The sequence below is a fragment of the Armigeres subalbatus genome, chromosome 1 (assembly GCF_024139115.2).
Source record: "Armigeres subalbatus isolate Guangzhou_Male chromosome 1, GZ_Asu_2, whole genome shotgun sequence".
Taxonomy (NCBI): Eukaryota; Metazoa; Arthropoda; class Insecta; order Diptera; family Culicidae; genus Armigeres; species Armigeres subalbatus.
This window is the reverse complement of record NC_085139.1, coordinates 71,954,463-71,963,364: the sequence shown is the minus strand read 5'-3', so window position 1 is coordinate 71,963,364 and position 8,902 is coordinate 71,954,463. Positions and strand designations below refer to the sequence as shown.

General features: G+C 44.6%; 1 long non-coding RNA gene across 1 annotated transcript; it reads right to left on the bottom strand.

The window, feature by feature from the left end:
* Positions 1-6,035: 6,035 nt before the first annotated feature.
* Positions 6,036-6,837, bottom strand: LOC134211880 (uncharacterized). The gene is made up of 3 exons (XR_009979141.1): positions 6,363-6,837; positions 6,235-6,299; positions 6,036-6,163 (listed from the first exon to the last, which is right to left on the bottom strand). It is a non-coding gene; the product is annotated as an uncharacterized LOC134211880 (long non-coding RNA).
* Positions 6,838-8,902: the final 2,065 nt, after the last annotated feature.

The window sequence follows — 8,902 nt, the reverse complement described above, 5'->3', positions numbered from 1 at the left end:
TGTAGGAACTTCCAGAGGAATTCCTGGGGGAACTGCCGGAGGAATTTCTGAAGGAACTTCAGAAGAAACTTCCGGAGGAACTTTAGGAGAAGTTCCTGGAGGAACTTCCGGAGGAGTTCCTGGAGGAACTTCCGGAGGAGTTCCTGGAGGAACTTTCGGAGGAGTTCCTGGAGGAACTTCCGGAGGAGTTCCTGGAGGAACTTCCGGAGGAGTTCCTGGAGGAACTTCCGGAGGAGTTCCTGGAGGAACTTCCGGAGGAGTTCCTGGAGGAACTTCCGGAGGAGTTCCTGGAAGAAATTCCGGAGGAGTTCCTGGAGGAACTTCTGGAGGAGTTCCTGGAGGAACTTCTGGAGGAGTTCCTGGAGGAACTTCCGGAGGAGTTCCTGGAGGAACTTCCGGAGGAGTTCCTGGAGGAACTTCCGGAGGAGTTCCTGGAGGAACTTCCGGAGGAGTTCCTGGAGGAACTTCCGGAGGAGTTCCTGGAGGAACTTCCGGAGGAGTTCCTGGAGGAACTTCCGGAGGAGTTCCTGGAGGAACTTCCGGAGGAGTTCCTGGAGGAACTTCCGGAAGAGTTCCTGGAGGAACTTCCGGAGGAGTTCCTGGAGGAACTCCCGGAGGAGTTCCTTGAGGAACTCCCGGAGGAGTTCCTTGAGGAACTCCCGGAGGAGTTCCTTGAGGAACTTCCGGAGGAGTTCCTGGAGGAACTTCCGGAGGAGTTCCTGGAGGAACTTCCGGAGGAGTTCCTGGAGGAACTTCCGGAGGAGTTCCTGGAGGAACTTCCGGAGGAGTTCCTGGAGGAACTTCCGGAGGAGTTCCTGGAGGAACTTCCGGAGGAGTTCCTGGAGGAACTTCCGGAGGAGTTCCTGGAGGAACTTCCGGAGGAGTTCCTGGAGGAACTTCGGAGGAGTTCCTGGAGGAACTTCCGGAGGAGTTCCTGGAGGAACTTCCGGAGGAGTTCCTGGAGGAACTTCCGGAGGAGTTCCTGGAGGAACTTCCGGAGGAGTTCCTGGAGGAACTTCCGGAGGAGTTCCTGGAGGAACTTCCGGAGGAGTTCCTGGAGGAACTTCCGGAGGAGTTCGTGGAGGAACTTCCGGAGGAGTTCCTGGAGGAACTTCCGGAGGAGTTCCTGGAGGAACTTCCGGAGGAGTTCCTGGAGGAACTTCCGGAGGAGTTCCTGGAGGAACTTCCGGAGGAGTTCCTGGAGGAACTTCCGGAGGAGTTCCTGGAGGAACTTCCGGAGGAGTTCCTGGAGGAACTTCCGGAGGAGTTCCTGGAGGCACTTCCGGAGGGGTTCCTGGTGGAACTGTCGGCGGAGTTCCTGGAGGAACTTCCGGAGGAGTTCCTGGAGGAACTTCCGGAGGAGTTCCTGGAGGAACTTCCGGAGGAGTTCCTGGAGGAACTTCCGGAGGAGTTCCTGGAGGAACTTCCGGAGGAGTTCCTGGAGGAACTTCCGGAGGAGTTCCTGGAGGAACTTCCGGAGGAGTTCCTGGAGGAACTTCGGAGGAGTTCCTGGAGGAACTTCCGGAGGAGTTCCTGGAGGAACTTCCGGAGGAGTTCCTGGAGGAACTTCCGGAGGAGTTCCTGGAGGAACTTCCGAAGGAGTTCCTGGAGGAACTTCCGGAGGAGTTCCTGGAGGAACTTCCGGAGGAGTTCCTGGAGGAACTTCCGGAGGAGTTCCTGGAGGAACTTCCGGAGGAGTTCCTGGAGGAACTTCCGGAGGAGTTCCTGGAGGAACTTCCGGAGGAGTTCCTGGAGGAACTTCCGGAGGAGTTCCTGGAGGAACTTCCGGAGGAGTTCCTGGAGGAACTTCCGGAGGAGTTCCTGGAGGAACTTCCGGAGGAGTTCCTGGAGGAACTTCCGGAGGAGTTCCTGGAGGAACTTCCGGAGGAGTCCCTGGAGGAACTTCCGGAGTAGTTTCTGGGGGAACTTCCGGAGTAGTTCCTGGAGGAACTTCCGGAGGAGTTTCTGGAGGAACTTCCGGAGGAGGTTCCCCCAGGGAACTGGGGAAGGGGATATTTTAGTTTAAGCACCAAAACCAGTCAATCTACTTGATAGTGTTGAACTTAATTTTAAAATTAAAAAAACACTTTAATAAAGAATTAAAAAAAAAAAAAAAAAAAAAAAACGATCTACTGCTCTTTTTCCATGGCTTTGGATCAGCAAGCGAAATATGCTTATAAAAAGGGCCATTGACGTCTTTGACCGCTTGCAGGACTTTTGAATTGCCTTAGCCTAACTTGTTGAAAGGATCATGCTAGTTTTAGCACCAAAATTAGTCACTCTACGGCTTTCAGTTCACGGTTTTATCATGATTATAAAATAGACTCTTGATAATTCTGATTGCTTTCAGGTTGAAGGTCTTAGTATCATCTGGCAATACTGAAACTGAAACAAAATGATTCGAGAACTATTTTTAAAATGATCCTGGCATTTTATATCCATACCTCGTTTCCTGATCGAAAAACGATAATTACCACAGGTAGCCCCGGGGCAATCAGTAGCTCCTGAGAGCAGTCAATGCTGTCAATGGTCCTTTTTTATTCATACATCGCTTCCTGATTGAAAACCATGAAAGAAGAGCTGTAAAATGACTGGTTTTGGTGCTAAAACTAAAATGTCCCCGTCTACAGTTTCTCGGGGGGAATCCGTAGGTCCTGGAAGTGGTCAGATCTATCAATGGTCCATATTATACTCATACTTCGCTTTCTGATCAGAAATCACGAAAAAAAAGCTGTTGAATGACTGGGTTTGGTGCTGAAACTAAAATGTCCCTTCCACAGGTTTCCCGGGGCCAATCCGTAGGTCCTGGAAGCGGTCAGTGCCATCAATGGTCCATGTTATATTCATGTTGGTGCGTGAAACTAAAATGTCCCCTTCCACAGGTGCCTCGGGGGAAATCCGTAGGTCCAGGAAGCGTTCAGAGTCGTCAATGGACCATTTTATATTCATACTTCGCTTCGGGGCCAATCCGTTGATCCAGGAAGCGGTCAGAGCCGTCAATGGACCATTTTAAATAAATTATTCTGAAGAAGTATCAGACGCATTTCTGCGGGAGGTCTTCTTTGGTGGAGATCGATTTATCGATCCGTAACTAAACAGTCCCGTCGCTGACTCTTCGACTACGCGTGCTGCTTTTTTCTTCTTCCTATCTCATTTTTCTATAGCAATCCGTATAGTCGATTACCCTCTTTTCCACAAACCAGATTCGATCTGTATTGTTTTTAAATTCCATTGTTTCGGTCACTTTCTCACGTTCCATCATCGAATTGGGAATCTCAAATGTCTCCGATCGTTCAGTTGAAGCGGCGTCCAGTACAACCACATCTTCTTCGTCCACTTAAATTACCTCGCTCTTCGTTGCTGCTCCGAATCCAATTACCACACCGGAGTGTGTTTTCCGTTGTTCTTCTTGCATGTTCGATTCCTTCTTTCCAGCTTTCCCTTGTGGACACGCATCCTTCCGAAGACCTTCCGCTCGACACAAAAAGCATTTATTTCGCAAATATTTATAAAACACCTTTCCCTTCCAATTTGATAACGATAGCGGTGCTGGAATTAGAGGTGTGCGCGCCGCGCCACGCCGCCGCCGCCGACAGTTTTTGGCACGCCGCCGCCGCCGACATTTTTGAATCGGCGCGCCGCCGTTTAAAATATGTCACGCCGCTGATCTATAATTTTCCACGCCGTTAAAAATTTTTAGTGGAAACTCCTAAGATTCATTGGATTTTCTGTATAATTTCCTGATTGATCTCTACAACATTACGTTGAAACTCCAGAGAATTTTTCGTGAAGATAACAATTATTTCCATGGAAAATCCATACAACATCTTGTTAAAATTTCGAAGAGCTCTCCGTAAAAGCTGAGCGTAAAAATTGCGAAGGAGTTCCAGTTGAAATAAAAAAAAATCTGTTTGAAATTTAATTTTTGAGCAGAAAAGTGTTGTTGGGCAGAAAGTCACAAGGTTGAAAGTTGTTAGGCCGAATCGTTTAACCGAAAAGACTATTTGGTAGTAGCCTACCCGAGCAAAGCTTAAGAGCAAATCGATAACTTGTTTTAATGTTGTGAAATCATCGATTATGTTTACTTAATTTGATATCTTTTCGATTGTTTAAACGGTTCATCTTACTATCGTACTGTGACATAAAATCAAAAACTATTTCTGCTGTCGATGAGAGCAAATCGAAAACTAAATTTGATATTGGTTTCCGATAGCAAAATAAGCACACAGTGTGATGTCATATCATTCAATCTAGTAATTTATAGATCAAAATTTGTAATCAATCATGATGATTTATACATATTTGAAAACAATTATGAATCAAGTCAAAATCAAAATATTCTATATGCTCTTATTATGTTTTCAGACTTGGGTAGGATATCAAGCCTACAGATATTTGGCCGAGAATGTCATTTGGTCGAACAGTTACTTTGGCTGAAAAAATCGTGAACTCGTCCTTCGGCCGAAATAGTTGTTTGGTCGAATGGACAATTTAATCAAAAGGACATTCGGTCGAAAGTGTCGTTCGGCTGAATTGTTCATTTTGAATATTTTCACGACAATAACGGGAGAATCCTTAGCCGTGCGGTAAGACGCGCGACTACAAAGCAAGACCATGCTGAGGGTGGCTGGATTCGATTTCCGATGCCGGTCTAGGCAATTTTCGGATTGGAAATTGTCTCGACTTCTGTGGGCATAAAAATATCATCGTGCAAGCCTCCTGATAATACGAATGCAACAATGGTAACCTGGCTTAGAAACCTTGCAGATAATGAGAATCTCAACAGAGTTTTTACGGGAAGTTGTTCCAAATTTCTACAGGAAAATATTCGAAATATTCACGGAAAGTTCCTATTGAGTCTATTTTGAGTATTCTTTAAAATTCACACAACAAATTATGACTAGTGAAAGAGATGCTTTAACGTTGACTTCCCCAATCTAAATTAATCAAGACGGTTAGTTTTTTATCCTTCATTAGAGTGATTTTTTTTCGCAGTTCATCATTAAACGGCTAGTTTGGCATAGTATAACCCGCCAACCCGTCACGTTCCCCGGTTAAATGGATGGCTTAAGCGCCACTCCGTGAAGGAGACCACCCACCAGTTTAAGGTTTGCCCGGCCTGAGACTATCCAGAGGATAGGGTCAATGTTTCCCGAAATCGGGGAGGGAAGTGACTGGTTGTGTCAAAACCGTCGTACTTAGCGTGAGCGTATCGACGCCGCAAGACTCTAAATCACGTACGTGCAACTACCAGAACCGCTCCAAAGACAATTAACCGTTCACAATAAGTTTTCATCACTGGCCCAGCTCTCCACAATCAAACGAATAAATCACGCTTTAGAATGAAAAGTTATCACGACTACAAATTGAAATTGATGATTCGTCCGCGAAAAGACATGGGAGCCCCTCTCAGATGACTGACTGTTTGTCTACATTTACGGGAATCTACTTCATCAAGTTCGAGACGAATAGCAGTATGCTGTACGCTATAATTTCTACATTCACACACCAAGTATAACAAACGAAGCTTTAATACAGTCAAACAAAGAGCTTTATTACATCTCGTTTATTCCTTTGCCTAGGCCTTTCTTCTTCCCCTTTTAACATATTGCTACACTATCGCATACTATCTAATCCCCATCAACCTACAATGTATCGTGCGTGTTGTTTGTGCGTTACCCGTTCATTCACTCGCTGATCATGTACCAATCATTTAACGGAGGCAATTAAGTACTTGAAATTTATTGCCTCATGCGCATGGACGTTCACAGTACAAAATGCATGCAAATACTCACTACCTAGGTTTTACGTGGATGGTTGGATGGTGATGAGTCGGCGGCTGAGCACACAGAGCTGCTTACGCACTACTCCGGCCCGATGTCGACGGCTTTACGTGTCGATCGTTGATGACTCTCTCACCTGGCGCGTGGTCTTACGCTTGAACGCGGCACATGCGTCCGTTCGTCGAACAATAGTTCTCGCTGCTGTCGGTTGGACGCTGATGGGTTGGATGAGCCTGCCTGTCTAGGGCGCGTAAAGGAACGTGACGCGGCCCTCTTCCGGCCACGTGTGCCCCGGGATTACCTCGACGCCGACGAGTGGGGTCAAAAGCGGTCTCTAATGGGATGGTGGTGTAACGGCAAATGGCTTCGCTGCCTCGCACCTAATTAAAAGAAACGCACACGCACTTTTGGTTGGGGACCTAACTAGGTTGCAATTATATCGCACTTTTACCTTTTCTAAACTAGTAACACGCACTGCCGCAACTTAGATCGAACAAATCACTGATTGACGATCAACTAGGGGAACAAAGGGGGAAAAGTTAACACATCATACAAAAAGCTACCATGTCACAAACTAACATTTTAAATTACACCACGACGCGAAACAAATACGGACCACTTTTGCCTCTTCCACTGATCGAATCGAAGTGATCGATTAGAGTTGGAAATTGCCTCAGATTAACTGCGAATCTGTAAAATAATCCCCGGTTGCCGTGATATTACCCGAAGATAATATCACGAACGCTAATTCTCGCAATTGGACATAAAAGATTTAGCGGGCATCGCGACATCTCTTTCTGACGGCTTTCAAACATCCAGTCAAATCCTCTCCGATCTTGGAAGTAGAGTCCAAAGTCGAATAAGGAAGGTCAATGTATTTTGAATGGCGCATTTGCGGGTCGTTGTCCCTCTATTCAAGCTAATTTGCATAGCGAAATGACGCGCGGTTGGCTTGGGTCTCATGTTTAGCGTGTGTAACTGGTAATGGGAACTCACTTGATTAGCTTGTATGCCAGATGCAACCATTTCGAAGGCGTGAGGTGTGCGATTGTGTGGAGACTAACTTTAGGGATCTTATTCAGCAAAACGAACATTCATGCAATAGTTTCTAACTTATGAAATTCTATTTTAGGTTTTCCATGGGATTCAATTAAATAAGAAAACGTACTTGTTACAATAGCCAACTTTAAAACATCGGAAAAATGCTCGGAATTTTTGAGGATTGTTTTTGGATTTCTTCAGAAAATTCTTTCTATTTCGATTGGTTCGAAGTTCCATCCCATTCCAATAAGACAGACGGCCAAGCTGGTAATTTGGCCGAAAAAGCCGTTGCTAAAAATGCCAATTTAGCAGAAATAATTTTTGATAGAATGGGCCATTTGGCCAAAAATGTCATTTGGTCTAACGGGGTCATACGGCCAAATTTCAATGACTGAACCTTCGTACTGAACGGGTAATATGGTCAGAAATGGCCACTTGTTTGGCGAAATGGTATTTTTGTCTATTGACCATTGAACAAAATTCCGTGGCCTCTGTATTTTTAAGTCGATACTGGACTTTAGGCTAAAAGACATCTAGCCAGGTACGATTTAGCAAAACGATTCACGGAAACTGTTATCAGATCAAAACTGGTTTAAACAAAAATGTAGGTTACAGCCAAAGGTACAGTGTAGGTGTTACAGTGTAGGTACAGCCAAAAGGAAAATTTGGACGGACTTACAAAAAGTTGTTTACCCTAACAGGTCATTTGGCTGAAAATGCCGTTCGGGTGAAAAAGTCGTTTGATCGAATACACATCATCATCATACCAAAAATGACGTTTGGTAAAAAAAATGCATTTGGCAGAAAGAGCCATTTGGCCCTTAAAGGTCCTTTTTGCAACCTTCCTTGAAAAGTGTCGTTCGGCTGAATTGATAATTTTACCAAAAAGACGTTTATCCGAATAGGTCATTTGACAGAAAATGTCGTTCGGCCAGAAGGGGTTTTTTGCAGAAAGGACATTTTCGGGCCAAATTACCATTCCTACCAAACGTCATTTTCGGTCAAATGCTATTCGGTTAAACGATTTTTTCGGCCAAAATACCAGTTCGGCTGAATGTCGATTTCGGCTGTATGTCGTTTTCGGTAAAAATACACTTTTGGTCAAACCATTTTTGCCCTGATAACAGTTTCGGAAAAACGTTCAATTCGGCTTAATGGGATTTGGTTAGCTGGCTTTTGGCTTGAATGTCAGTATTGACTTGAAAGTTGAGAGGTTACGAAATTTTATTCAACAGTCGTTTGACAAAAGGCATCGTAAATGTCATCAGTGTTGGTAAAATCATTCATAAAACTCAATCATTGAGCACTCCTGCGCGAACTAACTCGTTTGAGATTTTAAAATAATGCATCACGCCTGAGTTTTTCATGCTAAAACGGATCATTTCACTCATTTCCCAAAAAATCATTTCGTTCTTAAAAGTGTTTATAATCAATTTGGGGGAAATTTATTGTTTACACACGCAAGATTATCCATTGTGCTATGTGTTGAACGTTAATTTACTGTTATTTTACGAAGTAGAACTAAAGAAAACCTACGATGATTCAAATGGATGATTCAACTCATCCATGATTTTTATGTGCTGAGTTGGGTGCGTTTCAACTCACGCGTGATTTGAATCGTTCTTGAGTTTTGAGATTTTGAGTTTTTCCCAACACTGAATGTCATTAGGCCAAACGGATGGATATTTTGGACTAAATTACCCATTCAGTTGTTGACATTTGGCCGTATGACTTGTTGGTCTAAAGGATATTTTCGGACAAATCGGCACCAACATTTCATAAGGGCGAAACTGCGTTTGTAAACAAAAGCTTCTCATGTCGCTGGTGGGCTAATTTGAGCTCACCCATGCAATCCAACATCACCGAGGGAAGCAGCGAATCCTCTTCTTTCATTCAATTGCTCTGGATTGCGTGGGTGGGTACAAATCAGTCCACCAGCGATGTGAGAAGCTATTGTTTATAAAAGCAGTTTTGAAATGTTGGTGTCGAAATGACCCATTCTGTCAAACGACCATATCGGCCAAACGGCATTTTTGGACCAAACGGCCAAACGACCTGTTAGAGAAACGACTTTTTCA